This window comes from Bradysia coprophila, unplaced genomic scaffold (genome assembly GCF_014529535.1).
Source record: "Bradysia coprophila strain Holo2 unplaced genomic scaffold, BU_Bcop_v1 contig_110, whole genome shotgun sequence".
In the NCBI taxonomy this organism is placed as follows: Eukaryota; Metazoa; Arthropoda; class Insecta; order Diptera; family Sciaridae; genus Bradysia; species Bradysia coprophila.
The window spans coordinates 39,478-64,472 of NW_023503387.1; the positions used below are offsets into that span (position 1 = coordinate 39,478).

Genomic DNA, 24,995 nt, shown 5'->3' on the forward strand with positions numbered 1-24,995 from the left:
TTGATTAATAGGTCCCTTCCAAATGCAGCATCGAAATGTCTATCGTCATCCACAGACAACATAACATAACAATGTTGTTGACAAAATGTATGGAAAAGCGTTGAGGCTATGGCTCTGTGGATGACGTTTGACAGTAAACTGCACTTTGCACCTGCACTTGGAAGAGATCTATAAAAATGAAAACTAAAGAAAAGTACAACAGCTTCGTAGTGAGACATTCTTCCAGTTTTAATTTTTATACGTTTGTTCCAAATAACTGTAAACGCGAACTTTGACAACCCGAAAAACGGCGATTTCATCGACAGAGGTGAACACAGCCTAAACGTCAACAAATTTCTTTGTAAATTTTTCGTTACAATTTTCTTCAACCCGAAAGTTGTCTTCTGTGGATGAAGTTTGACGTTTCGAAATGACATCTTGGAACAAACCTATTAATCAACAGTGCGTACAATAATTTTATTTCATTTACGGAAGTTAAATTTTGTCGCTCAGTTAATCCTGTCAAAGTTAGACGTGTGCGCCTATGGTGTTAACGATACTATTGTTTCTAAAACTACTCAAACGGCAAAATACTTCTAACTTGAAACACTCGACGCCCCTGGCATTTTACTGAATCTGCGCGCCGCTGCCGACTTCTAAAAACTCACGCCGCCTCGGCCGATGGCACATACGATTAGAAAAAGTTAACTTTTTGGTTATATTCTTCACGGCCGATAGGTTTGTTCCAAATAACTGTAAACACAAATTTTGACTGGCTGAACGAACACTATATCATCCACAGAGACCTGTTTTTATATAAATATCGATGAGGTCATGTCTCTATGGATGAAATTTGACAATTTATTAACTCAGCGCGTTCACTGAGTGACCAAAATATAGAATTTCTGTAATCACGAAATTTGTTGTTTCCAAAAATAAAGGATCATTTTGGTGTAAAACAGTTTACTAAATTAAATTCAATTAAAAAATGTGTGCTCCAATATGTAAATGAGTAAGAAATAAGTGTTTTGTGGTTTTTTGGAAATAAGAACAGTGCCGATTCTGAGCGTTGTTTGCATGCAAACAAACAATTGATCCAAAGTTTTTTCCCGCAATTAGGTAATTAAAGGTAAAAAATTTTCAGGCCTCCCACACCTCCTAAAATTCCTACAATTTTAAAAATCCTCAATAAGCTTCCATAAATCAGGATCAGCATTTCAAACTTGGATCACATAAAGCAATTGTTTTTGGAAATCCAGTAAATGTTAGTGTTGGTTTATCCTGGATTCAGATACTGCCAATAAACATGATTTTTGTGACATAATGTTCTTAGAAAAATAATTTGGAAGAGTCTCACTCATTTTTAGCGATAGCTCGATCAAACCGGAATATATTGTGAACAGCTTTACTGTCCTGAATTCCATTCGGAATTACCTTTCAAATTAGCTATCACAATCACACATCGACTTAGTCACAATTTATCAAAGTTCAAACTTTTGTATGACTAGACAAACATCTCAAAACAGACAATCCAACTTTCTTGTCTTTTTTATATCCTGTGTTCAAAATTCAAAATTGAGAGCTTTTTGGCAACTTTGGGTGAGAATACAATTTTTCTTGATAGATACATTTCCTGTATAATGAGATCGATACAATGATAAATTTATCACGAAAGTTCCTAAAAATCTCCTAAGACCTAAGACTAAAAACCTCCCAAAACTCCTAAAATATGAGGAACTTTAAAGCGTGGGAGTCCTGTAACTTTTAGACGCTATGCGATAGATGGCTATTTATACATAGTCGGTATTTGGTCTAAAAAATTCTATCAATTTGTGACACTTTGCGGAATTCTGTATTCGACAAATAAGCTTCCATGCGTGGAGGAGAAAAATAATTGGATTTTTTTTCTGTCTTTTATTAACAAACGAAACTCGATCAGTGAATTGAAGGAAATCTGCATGAAAAACACTAAATATCCTCTATAAAATCGATGGGACTGTCGAAATGCAAAAGTGTGGATTCTAAATTGTCTTAAGTGGGCAGTGTCATTTGAACATTTGTCAGTCAAGCTTATTGAATTTTAAATTTGTTAAGGCGTCATTAAAAAAGACGGCCCTTTTTTCGTACTTTTCAGGGTCTCTGCCTCATTTGTCCGTGTTTTTAATATAACTTATAATATTAAAGTCACCTTTTCCCTGATCCTCCCTTCATCCCTAAAAACGGACGTCTTTTTTTAATTACGCTTTACAGCCTTTTAAATTTTTGATTTAGATAATTTTTTAACATTCGTGGTTACAGAAAAGAGGCTAAGCACAGAGAACTCAAAATGTACACCAAAAATTCGAACAACCGGCTCAACATTTCAGTTTCCGTAGCAAGGAAGGTTCAATATCAAAATGCTTTTCGTGCACTTACATCGGAAGGTTTTAAAGACACTTTGACTACAAATAAACTATACATATGTTCTATCAAAGATAAGGTAATTTAATCACATACAAAATTCATACAAAATCGAAAATCAAATAGAAAATTACCGTAAAGCGAACAAAAACCTTAGAGGCGAATTTGTTAGAAAAAATATATGAAATTTTCCCACAAATTCCCCTTCCCCTATCTAAGGTTTTTGTGCGTTGTACGGTAGAAAAGCGGTACAGAGGCGAGCAACATAAACATGGGTCAACTTAGGCAGGCTTTACAGTAAACTCTTAAACACACAAAATATCAAATAAGGTTACGGTGTTAATGAAGAAGCATCATTATCAACGGTTACGTTACATTGGTAATGCATTTGAAATGTAAATGTGACTTTTTAGAATTCTTTGACTGTAAATAGAAGGTTATTTTTTCCGGGTCATAAGATATTTTAACTCAGTGTCATTATGGGGAGGTATTCGAGATGGTAATTCATTAGCATTATCAAAACGATGCAATCCGTTTTAACCTTTACAAAATTGGACTGTTGCAAGCTTGTTTGTAATTCAAAGTCATGATCCATGTATATATTTAATACCGCCGACCTAGTTTTTAATAAGCGATTAATTAAAAAAGCTGCTAGCCTCATTACCTTGAAAAATATCTATTTCCATTTTATTTTTAACCATATCTTAAAAACTGGGAGCCTAACTATTTGATGTTTAGTCGTATTACAGAAATATCAACGCGTCGAACCACAAAAACACGATTTCAGCACGAGAATGCAAGGTAACATCCAAGGCAGTGATAAATGGAATGGCCTTTGGAACAGGATTATGGATGCCGGATTTTACCGATAAACAGAAGGCAAAAATATACGAAATCGGTGATATTGTAGTGATGGATCCAGACAATATCAGTTCGATCTACGGCATTTGTAAAGTGTACGAAAAAATATCGTATGAAGACCGCTTCGTTGCACATTCGGTTGAACTAGGTGAGAACATAGATGTACGATTATAAGTCAAATGATAGCCATAACACTACTCCTAGAATTAACAGCGAAAAATTCTTTTGAAAAAACGTTCCAAAATCAGAATTGAACTGAATTCTGTAGTCGGTTGCGTGTGTCCGAAAGTCAAAACATGTATTGTACTTACAAATCCAATAAAATTTTCATGTTTCAGGAATCAACGTTATTTATTATCACATGAGATATTCACATTGCTAAGCGTGCGTATAGGTACAGTAATGTGGATATAGTTTGTAGAGTAAATAACGATGATTCCAGTTTCATATTCTCCAACTGCAAAGAAAACCTAATAGATATTATAATTATCTTAAGACAATTTTAAGACCTTGGGACCGAGATACGTTTGCTCACACTAATCGGTTTTAGTTGGTGGTTTTTAAGAAGAATCTTCGCTTAGTTTTATCAAACAGATAAATTTTCAATTTTATTAGTGTTAATAATTTCTAATAATTAGGTTCGGTGTCGTTTCATTTGGAAGTGGTCAATTTCAAAGAATACCTTGTGCAACATCAATATCCTGTTATTACACACTCAATTAATAACAAAGTCCTTTTTCGATGCAAACGGTTCTGAGAACAATGTGAGATGTTTTTATATTAGAATTTTTGCTTTTTAAGGGTTAATTTCCATAATTTAATCGGAACATTCCGTTTTGTTTAAATATTACGAAGAGTTCTAGGTATTATTTTAATAGTGCTGCAAGGGTATTTGCGAGGGTAGTCCTAGTATCCTAGTACATTGGGTGCCTAGGAAATAATTCATTACATTAGGGATCAACTTGTAATACGAGCCGAACTCGAGAGTGTGTTTTAAGCAACAAGGTTTGGAGACTGTCATTTTGACAAGTGTAGAGGTTGCATATCCGAGCCGAAGGCGAGTCAAAATTCACACCATAAGTCCGCTGCAAATTCAAAATGAAACACACAACAACCAAATCAAAGGCAGCCTTGTATTTGGTCAACTCGCTTTATTTTCATATTAGAATACATACGTTGAAATTTATTTTTTAATTCATTGGTTCATCCATCGATTCATCGAACATCTAAATTCTGAAGCGCACTTATGACGTGAATAACAGTCTCCTAACCGAGTTGCTTAAAACGCTCGAGTGAGTTTGCGAACGCTTGAAGCAAACGAAAGCGAATCCGTCAGTTTTTATTGTTGAGAAAATGAGTCATTTTACGATTCCAAACTTGCATCTAATGGCTTTGAATAAGTCGTGCTTAAAAGAAATCTTTTCTTTCAGTGAAGCCTTTCTTCCAGGCGACGAAAATTTACATGAAAGGCTCGAGCCATTTTCGCTGCATTCGGATTATTTTGTTTAATGAATTTGTAAAATAAATATGTTTATGTCTTTCACATTGTGTTTTCTTAAAAACATAAATCTACCACACTACCACAATACTCCTTTAATTTACCGATAGAGTTGTCGCCGAGGTCAGTAAATACACAAGAAGTTCTGTTTCAAAGCACCTAGCAGGGTAATAGAGATTTTTACACGTCAAATAGAGTAGTATTTTGATACCAATAATACCATTAGTAGCTTTAATGGTGGCTGCTAATGGTATTATTGGTATCAAAATACTACTCTATTTGACGTGTAAAAACCTCTATTACCCTGCTAGGTGCTTTGTCTGTTTCCATCATACGTTCCTTTTCCACATTATTAACTTATATACTCGCTTTAGCAATGAAAATCGTCTGTCATAAAAATATTGTCACTAAAATCAACAACACTCATATTCAATTTACAATTTGGTTAAACGATTCGAAAATGAACGTGAAAGATTTGGAAAACATAAATTATGTTATAGCGAACGGACAATCCAATGAGAGAATGAAACTATTCTCATTATTGTCTCAGGTTATGGAATTGACTTCCACTGCAATGGTATGTGTTCCTTCATTAAATATAAGACCGAACAGTAAGTAACCACACGATGAATAAAAAAATTGATAATACCATTGGTAACCGGTTTATGTTACACGAGGGGTTTATGTTTCTTATTCCTAAAAATCTGAAGAGACCGCCTATATGGAATCTGACACGAAATTTTTTAGATTCTTAAATTCCGGAAATTAAGTAAATATTGATGAATACTTATGATTCTTATTGTTGCCACGAGTGGCTTAATTCATGGAACTTTGTTTAGGATTACTGTTCGTTAAGTTCGTTTAGCTTTTTGCAATATATGAATAAATAAAATCAAAATAATTTGAAGTCCTAAATTGACAAAAAACAAGAGTACGTAAATTTGTTGAAATTCTTTTGTTACATTTGATTAATGCCTAAATATTTAAAGCTCCGTCTTGGTAAATCAGTAGATGACGGCTCAAACGATATGTCCATCGAAAAACAAACATCATTCGAAAACAGCCAAGTAAATTTCATACGATTCAAACTTTCGTTTTTGGTGTTAACAATTGTATAAACCAGGCCATCAAGAGCAATTCGATGCTTCAAAGTGGGAAGTCTGTCCTCGAGCGTCCCTGTGGTACATTAATGGAATTGCAAACATCATTCGAAAATAGTCAAGTAAATTTCATACAATTCGACCTATCTTTTTGCTGTTAACAATTGTAAACACTAGGCTTTCAATGGAACCTCGATCCTTCAAACTAAAAAATCAAACCACGAGCATGGCCAGGTAAATTTTATAGTGTTTGAAGTGTGTTTTCGTCTCAATACGCTTCTTACCTCTGATGAGGAAAATTCAAGAAAATCTGTGAGTTTCGGAAAAAATTAGGAATTAGAAATCTGGGAAAGTTTCTGAAGTTGAAATTATCGAAATAATTTGGAATGGATACGCGTATGATTTATGCAACTCAACGCTTGTTACTCACGTCTCGCACCGCCTCACAGTGGTATTTTTCCAAATAGTTGCGGCCTTTATTATTTGTCTTTACCTGGGTCTTTATTTTGGCGCTATGGTTCCTACAAAGTTCGTTATACCTCAAAAAGTTTATAAATGAAATATTTTCTAAACCTTCTGAGGTATAACGAACTTTGTAGGAACTATAGCGCCAAAATAAAGACCCAGGTAAAGACAAATAATAAAGGCCGCAACTATTTGGAAAAAAACCACTGTGCGCCTCTGTGCAATGTTGCTTATTTTATGACAAATATGGGGGTAAAATACTTATTTTTCCTAAAGCGAGTTAAGTGTTTGTTTTTACACACGCGGAATTTTGAAAACCGACATATTTTCTGTTTTGTGATTTACTGGTTTTTTGTGAATTTTGCATGTATTTTTATATGGAGAAATCTATAACTCAAGTAAAACACAGAAACATAAAATGTGTCGGTTTTCGAAATTCCGCGCGTGTAGCACAAGTCTAAATCGAAATAGATAGATAAATTTCTGCACACATTGAGATCTCACTCACTGCCATTTTTCGAAAGAAAAGCCATTTTCAATAAAACAACTGAAGTATCACTGGAAATTCTTTTGTTATTTCCAATGGAAATTGTTTTTTATCCAAATTACGGCAGCTCAGTGAATGTATTTTGTAACTAAATATATGCAATAACGAATTATAAACATTAAAACTGCGTTACAAACTGATGTAATCCAAAACCGAAAATGTATCGGTACAGCGGCGACGCAATCGGTGTCGTCGGACATTATGAGTTCAATACACAATTTCGTCGGTATCAATCACCTATGAGGCAGTAAATCACGGTAAATCAACAAAGTCAACAATGTCGCTTTAATGAAATATGCATCCGCACTGAGGAAAAAGAGTTGAAAATCTTACCTGTAGCTGATAATTTTGGCTCCAGGTAATCAGCAATAGCTGCCACAGCTGTAGCGCCGCATACAAAAAATACAGCTGTCGCAGCTATTGTAGATTACCTGGAGCCAAAATTACCAGCTACATGTGATATTTTCAACTCTTTTTCCTCAGTGCGATTGTCAATTTGCGTCAATTGGTATTAGTACATGAATTTTATTTTCCGTTCTAGGGCGAGATGCTTAGAAATGATATAGAGCGACATTCAATTTTTTATTACTATTATTATATTTACTGTGATTTACTGACTCCGAAGTGAGTCCCCCCTCGATACCGCCTCACGCCTCATACATAGGTGATCGAGAACATTTTTCGCATTTACCGACCAGAAGCACGTAAAACACTACGTTCGAGGCTCCAAATTTTTATTTTTACGAGTGGGAATATAACCCTCCCCTTCGCACCATTACATCTTCACTCGTCAAAATAAAAATTTGAAAACTTGTAAGTTTAGTCTCCAATACAGCCAGCTAGGCTGTGTTATGTTGTGACCATTCCTCTGAGAATGAAGTCGAATATTCACTCTTCTATAAAAATAATACTGGTATTCGCCTTTGCCATTTTGCATATATCCGGACAATTTATTTGTCTTCTGTCGAACTCGATATATTCGATATACTCGAATACCCTCGATTATCCTCGATATACCTACAGTTGAGAGAGTCATGTATACCAGTGGTCTGACTAAATAATATCTAAATATATTGGGACATCGAATTTTTTAATGTACAAATTGTATGCAATATAAATTTTGAAAACTATTTCTTCTATAACTTCCACAGTCTAACCAGAATTCTCTAACATTAGAGGATGTTGAAATGTCTGTTCAACAGACCAATGAGATCGAAATCGAAAATTTGGAGGTAAAGTGCTACGTTAATCAAATCACATGTTTGCTTAAATTTTCTTACATTGAAGTCGATTGATTAGACGAAGGAAAGTTTGGTTTTTACTTATGTTCATAACGGTCATTCTTTCCGACTTATTCAGATCAATTCCTCGAGTGCATTACGTGGTAATGCGACCTCTTGACTAAACTATACAACTATACAAAACTGTTAGCAACTAATGTTGGCTGTTGTATATGACACAAAAGATATTCTATATTTCCATATTGTAACAAGCAGATTCCTTTCCCACGTAACGTACTCGAAGAATTGGTCTTCAATTGTTCGATAACATTTCGATATGTGCAAGAACGGTTTTTCCACTAAAAGGCGCGTCGGGCAGTAGACCAAAAGGCACCAGATTTGACAAGCGTATTGGGCTTGGCCCGATTGCTCAGTATGGCCAGTTTCGCACTGGATATGTGTACAATCGAACTTCTACAATTTATTAAGTGGGTAATCGTAAAATATGTAGGAAGTGAAAATTGTGAAGTAAAGACATTTAGTTATGTGTGCTATGAATATTATCAAGGAGAACGAGAAGGGGGGATTAGGGCATGACTCAAAATCGTGGCAAAGTCCCCACGTTCAATGTTCTCATGGGAGCGGTCTCAGGATCACGTTTTGGTTACTCAAGTCAAGTGGGTAATCGTAAAAAGTTACCAATTATTTATTGGCTGAAGGAGGTCAATAAAATATCTGAAAATTTATACGTAATGCCTTATTAGCCACTGTAAGAAAAATCACGCAAACATGTGGAACCAACAAGCAACGAATTTAAATTAACTATCATATGATTTCTGCTATTTCAGGAGCCAGTACCAGAAGAAATAAGTTCAGAACTCCATAATGAGATGAAAATTTCAACCGCAAAAAAAAGAAGCGGTACCAATAAGGTAACTCGACATATGAATTTTTCCCAAAAAAACATTGTTTTTTTTAAACTCACGATCTTTTCGTTAGAGAAAATTTCCTACTCGTCTAAATATGTCCAAAAATTGGCTTAATTTACTGTTTTTCAGCGGTAGAATGGACTTCATTCTGTTTCCATATACATAATTTAACATTTCTCGTATTATAAGATTATCTATACATGAGACAGACAATCGAGGCTTGCGGAGATTGCCTCTCATGCATCGATATCCTATTTTATCATATGAGCGAAAACGAGACAACAACAGATGTATTTGTCAATAAATAATTACCGTTTTATAGGTCTGTTCCAAGGCCATACGAATTGTAAAATTACTGTCAAATTTCATCCATAGAGACCTAACCTTATCAATATTTATATGAAAACGGATCTCTGTGTTCGTTCGGCCAGTCAAAACTCGTGTTTACAGCTACTTGTTTCCGACAAACGAGTAATGGGAGTAATGAAACTTTTTTTCAGGGTTCCTCAATAAACACAGCCAATCCTTTCAACCTAAAGGAGTTGTTGGAATCGGATGCTTGCCTCGAAATACTATCCTACTACAAAGAAAATGACTGCTTCGACGATGATACAAGAATCAAATTGATGCGTATTATGTGCGAAGAGCTGTTAAAAGGTGACAGAGTCTCGAACGATTTTATCAGTAAAATCAGCACTGAAGTGTGTTTTGTCTTCACGACGGAGAGCAAAGTATAATGTTCCGTTAGAACCATAGGAATGTACTTTACTGTTTTCCTCTGTTAGATTCCATATTTCAACCAGATTCCGGGACGCTGCCCGACAGGCGTGTTCTACGACATGTACAAGAATCGGTTAAAGAAACTAAGTGCAAAAAAGAGCAACAGTAATAATACAATTTCAAAAAGCTCTTTACGACCGACTAAAACTTTAGAAACATCTTTTTTTTCTGCTTAGAGAACTCCAAAAAACGAAAAGTTGATAGTAATGATGATGCGGTGCCGTCCGATGATTTAGATGGTAATTTTCGTAGAAAGACTCAATTTTTCAATCTGCTGTAATATTTCTGTCCGTAGCTTTTTCAGACCAAATTAAAGATAGCATCAATTATTTCAAAACCATCCAAGACTGGAAAAATGCCGATTTTAAAACGGTCTCTCATCATTGGGCTACGTCATATTCCTACCGTCGAGCTGCTCTCCGGAAAATATCATACGAAAATGTAGAGAAAACTTTGCATATCTGGCCGATTTCCAAAACAAATTTTTCATATGACCTGGTAATTTTTTCGTATCATCATGAAAATTAATTTTTAATACGTCGAACAAAATTGTAGATAAACTTTGACTTCGAGCATATAAATGGACCTCTGTGTTCAGAATCGTTTGGTAGAAACTGGGATTCTCTGAAACAAATTACTAAAGCAATGAGCGAAATGATTTCCAATAAAGAAGCAAGTGCTAACTTGGCGACATTACCTTCAGGAAGTAAGAACTATTAGGGGCCGTTCATAAATTACGTAACGCAAAAATCAACATTTTTCAGACCCCCCCCCCGGGTCTGTAACGCTAAAAGGGTCAAGTTTGACCCAATTTTGTTAGAACCGTAACGCTTGCCTCATACCCCCCCCTCCCCCTCTAGCGTTACGTAATTTATGAACGGCCCCTTAGAGCAAATGTTTCATAATTGTGGGTTAGTCTAGTCGATATCGCAAAATGTTTACAAGAGTTTACTGCTTAAATCTCATCCAAAAAACTCCCGAATGTGTCCTATTAAGAAGAGAAATTTGCATTTTTACCATAGCTTCCTGTTTCTTCTTGAAACTCTTGTAAACGATTGTACCAAAAATTGCGGTATCGACTACACTACGTTGAAATTTTGCACCTATAGATTAGAGTAAAAAATTCGAGGAAGACAGTTTTATCTTAATAAAATTGTTGTATTGCTTGGTCAGTAATTCAACATTGACAAAGTGTTGTATTGCTTTGACTTGACCAAAGTTGTTGAAAAAATTTCTTTTATTCAACGAAGGGCGAACGAAACGTGTTACCGTTTACGATTCGTGACGAAACGTTTTACCGTTTACAATCATAGTGCGGACGAACAACAGGACAAAACAATGCTGATTTCATCTTGCGATGACTATGTGCATATCAGCACGACACAAACTGAAGTGAGCAATCGCTTCAATTGTACGAGCATTATATACACTTTTTCGTCATTTGTTAACACTCTTTGTTTTTTGTGCTATATCATGGCCCTACGTTAGTGAAGGGCCGTGACGCAAGTCCGATCACACTGAAAAATTTGACAAAAAATTTTTCCGCAGGACTGAGGAACATATGAAACTTTTTGACTTTTCCCCCTTTGCTCCTACTACCTCCAAAGTATTTTATTCGTCCATACGAGTTCAACGAGCTATCACACGCCTCATAAGGTTAAGATTTGGCCAAGATATTAAATTTCAAAACTTGGTAAATGGATTTTCATACATTTTGAAATTGATGAATTTTACCAACCTTTGTCACTTTGTCACTTTGTTACAACGAAACTTTTGAATTTACCGGTGAATTTGGCTGAATTTTCAGGGTATGTTAAGGACGTAATTCTAAGAAACTAATTTGAAGGAATTTTTATAAAAGCTTATAATTTCGGAGTTATGAGCGTGTTAAGCTATTGAGCTATGGAACCTATAACTCGGAAAATATGGCAGATAGAAAGTTCGTTTAAAAGACAAATTTATAGAGTTTCAGATTTCATTCGACACGTGTTTCATGTTTTTCCTAAAAAGTCGTCTATTTGGGAGCTATGAGCGTTTTAAGTGCGAGCTATGTCAGCCATAACTCGGAAAATACAGCAGATGGAAACTTCGTGTAAAAGACAAATTGATAGAGTTTTACATTCTAGTCGACACGTGTTTCATGGTTTTCCTAATAAGTCGTATATTTGGGAGCTATAAGCGTTTTAAGTGCTTCAAATTTTCGATTTTGGTCAAATTTTTGATATTCGTCAATTTTTCGATTTTAGACTTTTCGATTTTCATCAAATTTTTGAATTCCGTAAAATTTTCGATTTTCGTCAAATGAAAGCTGGAAGGTTGAGATCAAAGAGAAAGTTATACAGTTTTGTAAGAAGAATATTTTCGTTCAAACTGCACAGTATAATTGTCTATTATCTTCGACCCAATTCTAAAAAATCACAACTTACAAAAGAGTTGATATCGCCCAAAACCACTTGCAGTGGAGGTGTGACGCAAGTCCTGTTATCCACTTACAAAAGAACTGATATCGGTGTAGGTGATGCTTACAGATTCGACACGCAAAAAGATATGCGTCACAAATGGCAGCTGATGAGGAAAGTACGCGAAGGTTTTATCAACAAAAATCTTACCAGAAAAATTTTAGGAAGTAAATTATAAAAAAAAAGTTTGCGTCACAAGTGGCAGATGTTGAGGACGGAAAATTTTTAAAATTGTGAAATATATTCCTTTAAAGAATGGAATTCAAACGGAAGAAAGCCGAATCATCTGCCACTTTTTGACGCAAACTTTTTTATTATAATTTTCTTCCTAAAATTTTTCTGGTAAGATTTTTGTTGATAAAACTTTCGCGTACTTTCCTCATCAGCGTATCTTTTTGCGTGTCGAATCTTTAAGCGTCACCTACACCGATTTCAGTTCTTTTGTAAGTGGATAACAGGACTTGCGTCACACCTCCACTGCAAGTGGTTTTGGGCGATCTCTCACATACAGCTTTTGTGGATCTCTCACATCCGACAATTTGTTTTTTGGTAATTTTAGTGACAATAAATAAATTGTCACTAAAACCGCGCATAGTATGGCAGCCGTGGCGCCACCCACAGCTGCGATGCCAAACTTCAAAAAGCATCGATACAATTATTAATAAAATTGTTGTATTGCTTGGTCAGTAATTCAACATTGACAAAGTGTTGTATTGCTTTGTAATCGATGCTTTTTGAAGTTTGGCATCGCAGCTGTGGGTGGCGCCACGGCTGCCATACTATGCGCGGTTTTAGTGACAATTTATTTATTGTCACTAAAATTACCAAAAAACAAATTGTCGGATGTGAGAGATCCACAAAAGCTGTATGTGAGAGATATAGCACAAAAAACAAAGAGTTTTAACAAATGACGAAAACGTGTATATAATGCTCGTACAATTGAAGCGATTGCTCACTTCAGTTTGTGTCGTGCTGATATGCACATACTCATCGCAAGACATAGGTGCACTGATGATGGCGTGATACGCCGAAATCAGCATTGTTTTGTCCTGTTGTTCGTCCGCACTATGATTGTAAACGGTAAAACGTTTCGTCACGAATCGTAAACGGTAACACGTTTCGTTCGCCCTTCGTTGAATAAAAGAAATTTTTTCAACAACTTTGGTCAAGTCAAAGTTTTATCTTCCCCAATTTATCGTAACCATTTTTTATATTGGAACATTGAACATTTACATGCTTATGCACGGTAAAGTGCACTTTACATCACTGTTTGTGACACGGAAAATGCACTTACTGTACACAAACATGTAAAATGTGTTACGTCACTGCATGTAAATGCTTGTTTAGGCACGTGTGATTACTCCACTCGCCTTCGGCTCGTTCAGCAAACTTCACACTCGCCTAAACAAATATTTACAAACAGTAACGTAACATACTATAAATGCTAGTTTACATAATTTTGACCATATTTTCTCATATTTATAACATTTCGACTAAATCCTTCTAACTTCTAAATTCCAATCAATTTCAACTCTTTTAAAAAAGAAGCCGAAAAAACGAATAATGTGCGATGATATCCGTGCATGTTTAAACGACGTATGTACCTAATTGATTTTATGAAAAACATGAAAGACACGTAGAAGAAAAACGTGGGCTTGAATCTGGACACACTGATTTTCTGCTAGTTATATGTAAAATTGTATGAGATGATGAAACGCTACAGCGCAATATTTGGCTTTGTCACTATGTATAGCCGAACTTTTTTATTTCTACACTTTGATCTACTTCGCCACAAAACCTATTCCATCATATTCTCGCTTCAAATTCGAACAAAATGAGCTATCACTAGATAGAATTAGTTCAATTGGATACATCGTTGTGAAAGTCGTCACTTTTCGTACTAAATAACCAAATTGACTTTTTCCAAACAATCAACATCCTTCAAGCTACTCTGTACGTTTCTGTCTATGTATGTATTTATCGACGGGCTATATTGGAAAGTAGTCAGCGAATCTTCACGACATTGTGCAGGAATCTCAGGGTAGACTAAAAATGAAAATTTGATAAGCTACCCCAGGAAAAAACTGTATTTTGTTTAATTGGCTTTTTAGTGCTATTTTGCAGTGTTTTTGAGGGTTGGGAACGGTTTTCTATTACATTTATGTATGGTGACTCTGACGTTGTATTATAACTTAAATGAAAGGTCTCGACGAGACGAATCTAAGTAAAAAATACACAACTCGACTAAGTGATAGGGTAGACCTTGGAATGGGTGAAGCTCGGGCTCCTCGCACCGAGAATTACTAGTATGAATTTTCGGGGTATGGCAGCTGAGGTCAAATTTGGTCAAATTTTCGAATTGCAAAAGTCAACTATTTGCGCGTAGAGCTGAAAGCGACACCTACAGCGATATCATTCATTTTAGAAGTTATATCAGGCTAGCGTCACACTTTTCTCTTTAGAGAGAGGTTTTTGTTGCGATGAAATGTAATGATTATTTTATAATACAATTCGTCTCTTTGTATCGCTTGTAGCGCATCAAATATATAAAACGATTTGTTTTCCGATTGTATTTATTTAAACGCCCTGCATTCGATCCTTTAACGGATCATCTTCATGGCTAGAAATATTAAAACAATTTAGTCACATATCATTAACAACGTCGTTGTACACAAGGTTATGAATGAAGAGATGATTATGAAACTTTATATGAAGAATTTAACATATCAAAAAAAATTGTTTTCTTTACTAGGGAGGGAAAATGGACTTTCCGTCCCTAGGGACAAGTCTTTCCCTCCTTCGTAAAGAAAAACGTTCTGCTACACTCGGGAAATAATTTGATATTGCGTATCCAGATATAAGTAAAGGTACCTCGGGCTAAAGCCCTCGGACGCTTTTACTCATCTGGATACGAAACATCAAATTCCTTCCCTTGTATAGTAATATACTATTTCAAGTTGACTTCTCACACAAAATGTAATGAGTGCGTTTAACAAATTTGATGTAACCACCTTCGTGAGTGACTTAAACTGGTCTTTCTGAACCTTTGTCTTACACCTTCTGCCAATTCAGCAGGTGAATGACAGATAAGAGAGTGACAGGTGATATGTCGATAACAGCAATGAATGTGCATACCAGGTATGGCCGATTCTTCACAATCTGTCGATTTTTCTTGAACGCACTCATTATTTTTGTCAAAATAATATGAAAATGGGTGCGTTAGAATCCGTTTTTAAAATCGTTATGTCCTCCGAGGTGACATTAGACTATACCTGGGTGGTTTATATTCATTGGATAACAGAACCAACACAAACATAAGTTACGAAAGTAAAACCGAAAAATTTGAGAAACAAGATATTTGTGTCTCATGACTGTGATAGCAATTTAACCAAATTAACTACGAAAATCATAGAATGTGCTGCTTTGGCCAAATTGTTTGATGATCTGTTAAAAGATCGAATACAAGGCGTTTCGATAAATTCAATCACAAAACAAAACATTTTGGATGTCATCCAAACAGTAACAAAGACATACAATTTTCAGACTCCAGCAATAAAAAAAAATCTGAACTTATATAATCCGATTGATCTAAAATGTTAACACTAATTTGTATATTCCACATTTAGATACCGAATACGATGATGTAGTTGTGGCAAAGTCGTTACATTATCTGGTTCCATGTCAAGTTGCGTCAACAACTGTTGGCAAGTATACACCGACTATGGAAAAGTCGGAGGAATCATTTTTCCGAGTGGCAGGAAATGAGCTTGAGAAGAGTATTAACTCAAGGAGAACTTACGAAGAGTCAAAGGGCCTTGAGTCAACTCCAATGATTTTCGAAGTAAACGTTGGCTCAGGAATCCAATATGTTGTGGTTCATAATGAATTACGGCTATATTTCAACAAATTCATATACGCATTTGAAGCGGCATTTAAATTATTTAGTTTTTTTAACATGCCGTTTCCTCGTGAGTCGATAAAATTTTGGGCAATCGTCAATGCATTACTGTATAAAATACAAACTGATTACCCAATCACTGGCAGAATGTATTCCATAGTTCAAACTCTGGAAATGCATATCCAAAAATCAAAAAAAAAGTCGCCATCACGAGGATCAAATCGTTCACCAACCAAATCTCCTGATACAAGCTTTTCTGAATAATGATTGGAAATAAAACTCTGGTGATATTTATTTGAATATATTCGTTTGTTTTCCTTAGTGCTGATCAATGAAATGCAACAGAAATATTTTTTATTAAATAGAGGCAAATGTTTGTAGCTTATTGTTGCTTCGTCACAAAGTTTCATCACAAACAAATTGCGTCACAGGCTAGGCACTAATAAATATCATCAGTCGATGATAAAATTCCAAAATATCGATGTAATATCAATCGAATGATTAGTGGATAATCATCGATTATCAATAATTATCGATATCTTTAATATATTAAAGATAATTAATTATCGATCATTGATGATTATCGATTATTTATGAAACCTTCGATTGATATTTAGTTGATATTCTGTCCTTTAATACTCCCCGGAAAAAATCCCAGAACTCGAGGGCTACCGGAGATTAGTTTAAAATTTCTCATTATCAATAATCTGTTTTCATTCGATTATCAACAATCGACACTTGAGTGTTTCTGATTATCGATAAAACATTCGATTGACTTATTACAGTCAAGGGAATTAGGACGACCGTTAGATTACTCAAAGATGTGAATAGGTGCGTCATTTTCTTTACGTGATTAGGCGGTGTAAATGCACTTTTCAAATTAGCCAAGCGTCATTTACATTGCCCTAAAAAAATTCGTCTATCCAAAGTAGCTTGTAAATTAATTAATGTGCGGTACGTCGTGTTGTAGGAATTGTGAAAGTGCGGACAAATGGGGACGGAGGATTCAAAAATTCCGAAAATCGAAGACATCTCTAATGGCTGGCTTCTATGTTCGAACAATAGCAAAGTGTGGACGATAACATATTTTATTTTATCACTCTATAAGAGGCAGTGTTTTTACCTCCATCTGAACCTACTTTCATGAATTTTTGTTTATTAGTTTTTAGTTAATAAGGACAATAAAGCGACGGACGGTACTGTTATGAATTCCACAAGAATAAGGCTGACAGCCAGGAATAACGGCATAGTCGTAATTGCCTAGATTGTTATTATACTAATACCGTAATAGTCTCCTAGCTAAAAAAGCGATCTCATTTTCTTTGTTTTTCATTTTGACACTTTTGCTGTTCCTAATAATTTAATAATATCTTAGCAGTCCTGAAAATAGATTCTCATCCTACTTTTTATTCAGTGTTTTGTCAGCCATCAACCTTCAAATTTTTTAATCTCTGTGCCCTTCCAACTCACACCACTCATAATGTTTGTCTGTGTAAAAGTAAACATCCTACGGATGCTCCGTACTCTACCCAAAATATGGACTTTCAGCTTGAACGGCACATCATACTGTTGGATACCGAAAAACGGTTATTCATTCAAACTCAAAAATATGGTACAACCGCCCAACGAAATAGACGTCGAAGGTAGACGTGATTGGCATTACTGTGAATGCGAAATACTGTTCGGAAAAGGTATTTTTTTAAACAAGAATTTTTGTTGTTCTGACTTAAATTAGAAGTTTTTCGAAAAAAATATTAATTTTGTTGCTGTACAACTTTTCATTGCTGGGTATCCAAAACAAACTTGAACCCGTTGAAGCACAAAAATGCTTAAATTGTTCAGTTTGATGCCTTTTATCAATGCACTTCAAGCAAAAGAAATCATAGTTGACAGCTGCCAAATAGAGTGCTTTAAAACTGTGTGACACACTATCAAGTTTCAGTACCCTATTTGCTAAAAAGTGACAGTTTTGTTTTGGATAGGATTAAGCGGAAACGCTTTAAACGTGTTGTTAAGAGACACAATCGAAACGCAGGAAAGCAAAGTTCTTCGCAAAAAATTTCAAATAGTTCAAACAGTGTGGCTTTTAAGTCGAATCATGCCTTCCTTCAGCTACACACCACTTGCTAAATAAACTAAACTACACTGAAAATTTCAGCAAACTCGTTGGGCCGAGATAGAAATTGAATGGTTTGCAAATCCATCATCTCAAAATTTCCAATTTTCAAATTTCAATACAAAATACCAAAGTCTAAAAAAAATTATATCTCGTCTCGGCACGTAGATGTCTGTATTGAAATTTGCAAATATGAATATTTTGAGATGATGAATTGCAAACATTTCAATTTTTATCTCCATCTCTATCCTGATTACAAGAATACAAATAAAACAGTTTAAATGTCATGCAAGAGGAAAAGCCAAAAAGCTGCTGCATTCATAATATGATCCTTAGTCCCTTTTTTAATAGTTATTTTCCTAAGCCGGAGGCGAGATCTGGAATCGAATTCGCTAAAAAATTCTTTTAGCATAAGTTTGGAACAACGTTTTCCCTAAACGACGGAGTCGTGATGTTTTAACGCTAGTTAAGAAAACAAAATTGCTTACAAACGTGCGGGCATGATATGACTCTTCCACAGATATTAGTTACATTCGAAAATTTATATAATTTGCTCAAATGATAGTAACCTTGTTTGTAATATGAAAATTTTTATTTTTTAAGAATTTCAGTGCTATATTGAAGGCGAAAATGAGCTACAGAAACTCTGTTACGGTTCCGAATGGTACTTCAGCACGACATTATTAAAAAAGGACATTTCGGTCGAACCGAGACTCAATATTCAACTGCATGAGAGCTCGAAAGCATCTATGGTTCCGGTGTTTGAATTTCCGAATGAGCCGGAAATCGAATTAGAGTTGGCAACCGAAACGTCTTGTGACGGTCAAGTTGTAACGACTTGTGAAAAGCTAGCTGAAGCGTCGGTCAATATCGACTCAAACGGAATCCCGAAAGCATCGAAACTGCCATTTGAACCAGAAGTTGAATTGCAGTTGGTAACCGAAACGGCTTGTGAGAGACAAGTTGCAACATCGTGTAAAGGTCTAAACGAAATGGCGATCGATAACCAATTAAACGGAAGCTCGAACGCATCGAAACTGGCGATTGATGAAGGTCCGACTGAACCAGAAGTCAATCAACAGATGAGAGCTGCGACAGGTGAGAGTTTGATTATTCCAAACAACACGGCCAAAAAAAAATATCCAAGAATTCAGTTCTTCTTCTTTTGTTCTAAAAATAGATTGTACCAAACGTATTCTACGGGTTAGACCGACAGGTCCGATGAAACCGGCGTCGACCGTCCCGATGAAATCGAGACTCGGTATTCAATTGAACTCAACCGAATCGGAAGTCGATGATGAACTCAAAGAGTACTTGTGGAACGTAGAGCAATGTAAATTACATCATCTGAAGCGTCCCATTCATTACAAGAAGTTCAAGAAAATGGCCTACCCGTATGTGCACACCTTCAATCCTAAAGACCTTCAACCTGGATATAAATTTCTGACCATCGAAGAGGTGTCTGCAATAGATCGGAGAATAAATTTACCATTTTGTCGACCAGGTCCCGAGGAAGCCAATGAACATTATGAATGGTTTCGGGCGGATTCCATTGTTCAAGAGGTTCGATTCAAAAGTTCGACGTTTCCTTTCTACGTTGTGCGTTGGGTTGGCTATGAAGAAAAGTAGGTATACAATTATGTTTTTGCTTAGTTAGCGTCGATGGAGTCCCTGGGTCTTCAAGTATTTCTATAAAAGCAAAGTTTATTTTTTGTGACTTCATTTGAATGAAACGTATTGATATAACGTTTATCGGGTTTTTTAGTAGGTGCAAGGTTTCTTAAATGTTTTTACCGAACCTTGCTTTTGAAAGGAAAATAATGATCAAAGAGTTTTTATTAGAAATTATGAAAATCAGATTTCGAGCATGCGTTGTATAGGTGAAATAGCTATTTAGGCTCAAAGTATTTTTAAATAAAATAAATTTTGATCGAATGTCTGAAAGATAATAACGACAATGCCGAAATAGCAGATTTATATTTGTATTTCAATTCTACATCGGAAAGTAACAATTGACAATCGATTCTAAAAGAAAAGTATGTCTTCTCAAGTAGAACGTTTTCGATGAATGACTGGTGTTGTTTTTATTTGACAATATGTGGTTCAACTTAACATAAGAGTATTTGGTTGTTGGTAAGCGTGAGTGAAAATTCAATGTATAGCCTCGAATCACCCAAAGTTTTTATTGATTTTATTTCCAAATATTTCGCCTACACATCGTAGGCATTATCAATGGCTAGAAAACAATCAAATTATCTTACAGTTAGTATCACGCAAGGATTAGAACCATTTTATTGCATTCGCGGTGTGATTCCCCGAAAAATTACTTATCTAGAGCGCTAATTCATACATTAATAGTTTGCTGTCAAAACAGTCATATGTTGTTGTCTCGTTTTCGCTCATGCAATAAAGCATTGTATTTCATATGGAGTAGGATTCTCGCTGTCGCTCGAGGATCCTACTCCTTATGAAATAAAGTACTATTACCCTAAAAATTTTAATAAATACTGATTGAAATTTCGTCTAAATGCAACTTTATGTTACACTTGTCATTGTTATATGTTTACTATACATTTTCAAAGTTCATTGACACTTTATCACAGCTGATTTTATTTGCAGAGGGTTTACATGAAAGATTTTTCATACAAGATTTTATGTTGACTAGACCGTTTTGCAAAATGATGGAAGTGGTACTTCTTGTGTGTTTACCGACCTCGGCTACACGTCTCGATCGGCAAATTTCACACAAGAAGTACCACTTCCACAAATAACAATGACAAGTGTAACGTAAAGTTGCATTTAGATGAAATTGCAATCAGAATTTATTAATTTTTTAAGGTAAAATGTTTCTAATCCTTGTGTAATTTGATTGTATTTCTAGCCATTGAAAATGCTTACGATGTGTAGGCGAAATATTTGCTAATAAAATAAAAAAAAAAAAACTTTGGGCGATTCGAGGCTAAAAAAAGAATAACATAAGAATGTTGCTGATATTTGTAAAGGTCTTTTGTAATTGCTAGGCCGAACACTGAAATTTCATTCGGTTTAATGGATGTACTTGAATTTGTAGATTTAATACTGTGGAGCCATTAGCGCATGTAAAACACACTTCGGTGCACAAATTGTTCACATGTCCGAAACTATACACAGCATGTGGATCGTCAAACGATTCCGTTCTCCGGCGATCTAGAAAAATAGTGCTAGAAGAAGTGGTACGTAGCTTCGAATTCGTAAAAACTATATGAGACTATATCTGTTTACATTAAATCTTGTTTTTTTATATAAGACGACACAATTGCAAATGGACATTGAGCCAAACCTATACGAACGCACGTTAAACAGATTGATAAAAGAATTACAAGTTGAAGAAGCGTCAGGTCGATATTCACCAGAAATCGGATTTTGTTCGTAAGTAATAGTATTTTTACATGACTAGCGATAATAAACGAAAAATATAGTTTTCGTGTGAAAATTGTTGATCCGACGCGAAGCCGATGTCAATAAACACACAAAAACTATACTTTTCATTTTTATCCCGATTTATGTCCTTAGGATTTTACATGCTGAGGGCATCGAAAGAAGTGCTTGAAACATGAAAAGTATGGTTTTCGACGCATGTAGCATGTAAAAGCTATTAAACTTCTTTATTTTGATAGTTTCGATTATTTGATCATGTATTCACAAACAACAGAGACACAAAATTGTTGGGTTAAAATAAAATCTATTTGTCGGGCTAAAATAAAATTCAGGAACTCACGTCTTAAGTGCGCCTCAGAATTAGAATTTTAAGTGAATGAATGTTGTAAAAATGAACCAGAGAAATAAATTTGAACGCTTCCTTATATTGGAATGGGGAGATTTAACGCTGCGTAAAATAGACCGTCGCACGTGCCATTTTGAACTCGTAGCGCACTTACGGCATGAACTAATAACCAGTTTTAACAATGGAAAACTCGATGGAAGTTATAAAAAGTATTTAAGGTCTCAGCTTTAGTTGTAAAACATGGACACCGTCGGTAAAAGATAAAAAAATTTATGCATAAATGGAGATGCGGAACGTAAATATGTTCGAATTTTACTCACATTTCCGCCCCTACGAATAATTCATATTTAAATCAATTGTTATCACTGTATCTAGTATGTATGCATAGTATGCATTTTCACATATCACAATCAATTTTCAGCTACGACAGTGTGATTGATGCGCAAATAGCACAACAACATTTTATTACAAATAAATTTATATTGATAATGAATCAACTCCATTCACCGGTACCGGTTCATGTGGACGAAAGTTATATTGGACAAATGTTTGGTAATTTAGGTCAAGGTAATAAGTTCTTTGCTTCATAAAAAGTTTACAGCAATACAACAGTACGTAGAGTTTGTATTTTGTTAAAGCAACAGATTTTAAAATTTTATCGCTCACTCTCGACCGAAACTTTGTGATTTAGCTGAATATTTGAAGGACTGAGAATTGTATCAAAACTTTGAAAAATCACACTCCCAGTATTATGATTTCTATTTTATTTTACGGATTAATCATCTAAATAAATTATAGTAGATTACATACTTGTGCGGAAAATCGTTGTTTTGAAGGGTGTGTAGACCACACGAGTCACAACAACGATTTCCGCACAATTATGTAAGTTATTTTACCTCTTAAGTGCGGCGAAAGTGAATTTTTCTTTTGCGGGCCCCCTGCGAAAAATGAATTTTCGCAGCACATAGAAGGTAAATTAATTTTACATACAAACTCCACACTCTTCAAGACAACGATTTTCCGCACAAGTATGTAATCTACTATTATTAGTGGTAATGAGCCGTTAGGCTGAATCTTTATTCAAATTGACCAGATAGGATATCTTACCGGCTTCAACCTTTGAGGAGACAGTGCCTTAAGGCATCGCTTAGCGCTTCATAGAAAATCACTTTTTTCTTTTAGATTTAAAAAACAACCTAATCATCAATTACTTGTTATATCGACACACTTTCATTGATTACTATAGTAATTTCTCTTTTTTCAAAATTTTCTCGTGCGAATGTGAATTTTCTTTGTTATTATCAATCGGTTCACACTATAGCGGTGATTAATGTTTTATTATTTTACACTACTATTTAAAATAACTACACAAATCACTTCATTCATATCATTCTTCTGGGACCATAGTGACAAGTGTCCCCGATGGTCTTTCCGAGTGTCCCAAAATTATGAGATTTGATAATTTATTTATAAAAAAAAATTATCGAGTTTAAGAGAATATCTGACAATGACAATGTATGGTTCTACTACAGTACTCGAATTCAAAAAAATGGCTGATTCTTGTTTATTAAATCGTGGCACCATAAAGCATCGGATTTATGACGGATTAAAAATAAATAAGGATAAAGACACTTCGCCACGCTATGTGGTATTTTTCGTCCCCCGGAAGTATGGCACTACGGAGAATATGGAGACAGTCCAAATGAGTTTTCACATGTGCCTCTTTATCGTCAGGAATCATGCCAAAAAAAACGATGGTATGGAAAACGGTCATCTACTTTATAAAGTTATCGTATATTTATTTCTATTAAACACAAAGCCATATACTTCGACCCTTCAACAAAGGCATATTCGCATGGACTGCCAAAGATTCTTGATGACTTAATTGATCCGCGTTTTCAATCTTTCACAAACAAATTTGGCACTGCTTCAGGTAACTGTCGATTATTTATGTGGTAGTTGTCGCATATTGATAATGCTAGAATAATCCAAAGAAAATTCCTATGGTTTTCTCAAGTGTTTTCTCATGGTATTAGGTAAGTTAAAATTACCTGACATAATGAGAAAACATTTGTTTAATCCTAAATCGAAATCCAGTATTGGATTCCCTAATATTATTGTATCTACATTTATATTTGCAAAAACTCTAGCGCTTTATTTTCAGAAAAGAATGATTGCATGCTACAATGCATGCAATACATTATTGGAATGGCAATGGGAGAGATTCCGTTTTCACCAGACCTTTCGGAGCCGAGTACAAAGCGTGGTAAATACCAACTGGAAAGAGCTGCTGGAAATAAAAAAATGAAATTTGAATAGCATCCCAAGTCGTTAACTAATAAAAAATGCCAAATGATACACCTTTGTTAAATAAACAGTTAAAATGATTTTCGGAACTTTTTAGCGTTCAAAGATGAGCCTGAGTCTGTTCCCAATTCTGAATTTTTATGTCGCTTACACATCCATCGCAGCCTCAGCTCAATTCTGGAGAGTTAATATAAGACTATGCACCTCTTGCGCTTTCGGCTCGACCAGCAATGCCCACACGTCTCGATAACAATTTTGGCAAGAGGTGCATACACTTTTTTATTTGTCGGGGACATATATACCGAGATAAACAAAAATGCTCTAGAGGGATAAGTGGGAAATTATTGTTCTAGACAGATAAAATTTTTACGGAACTGTTTGCTGTTCAAAGAAAAATTATAAGTTTGTGCCTTGTACCCAATTCCGAATGTTCAGATCTGAGTGTTATTCAGGCTATTATGACCTACACATATTGTGAGTTCAATTCTGGGCAGTTAAATTAATTTACGGAAGTGTCTGCTGCTCAAAGATAAATTCTAAATTTTTGCTTTGTACCCAATTCCGAATTTCCAGATCTGAGTCTTTTTCAGGCTATTATGACCTACACACCATTGTGAGTTCAATTCTGGGCAGTTAAATTGATTTACGGAAGTGTCTGCAGTTCAAAGATAAA

The 24,995-nt window shown here is 35.2% G+C and overlaps 2 long non-coding RNA genes across 2 annotated transcripts; both read left to right on the top strand.

Annotated features, from left to right (window-relative positions):
• The first annotated feature begins 1,233 nt into the window (after window positions 1-1,233).
• Window positions 1,234-7,152, top strand: LOC119073026. The gene is made up of 3 exons (XR_005086975.1): window positions 1,234-1,243; window positions 4,098-4,103; window positions 7,099-7,152. It is a non-coding gene; the product is annotated as an uncharacterized LOC119073026 (long non-coding RNA).
• Window positions 7,153-22,504: 15,352 nt separating this feature from the next.
• On the top strand, window positions 22,505-24,385 carry LOC119073025. Its single transcript, XR_005086974.1, has 4 exons — window positions 22,505-22,582; window positions 23,548-23,772; window positions 23,835-23,948; window positions 24,180-24,385. It is a non-coding gene; the product is annotated as an uncharacterized LOC119073025 (long non-coding RNA).
• The last annotated feature ends 610 nt before the right edge of the window (window positions 24,386-24,995 follow it).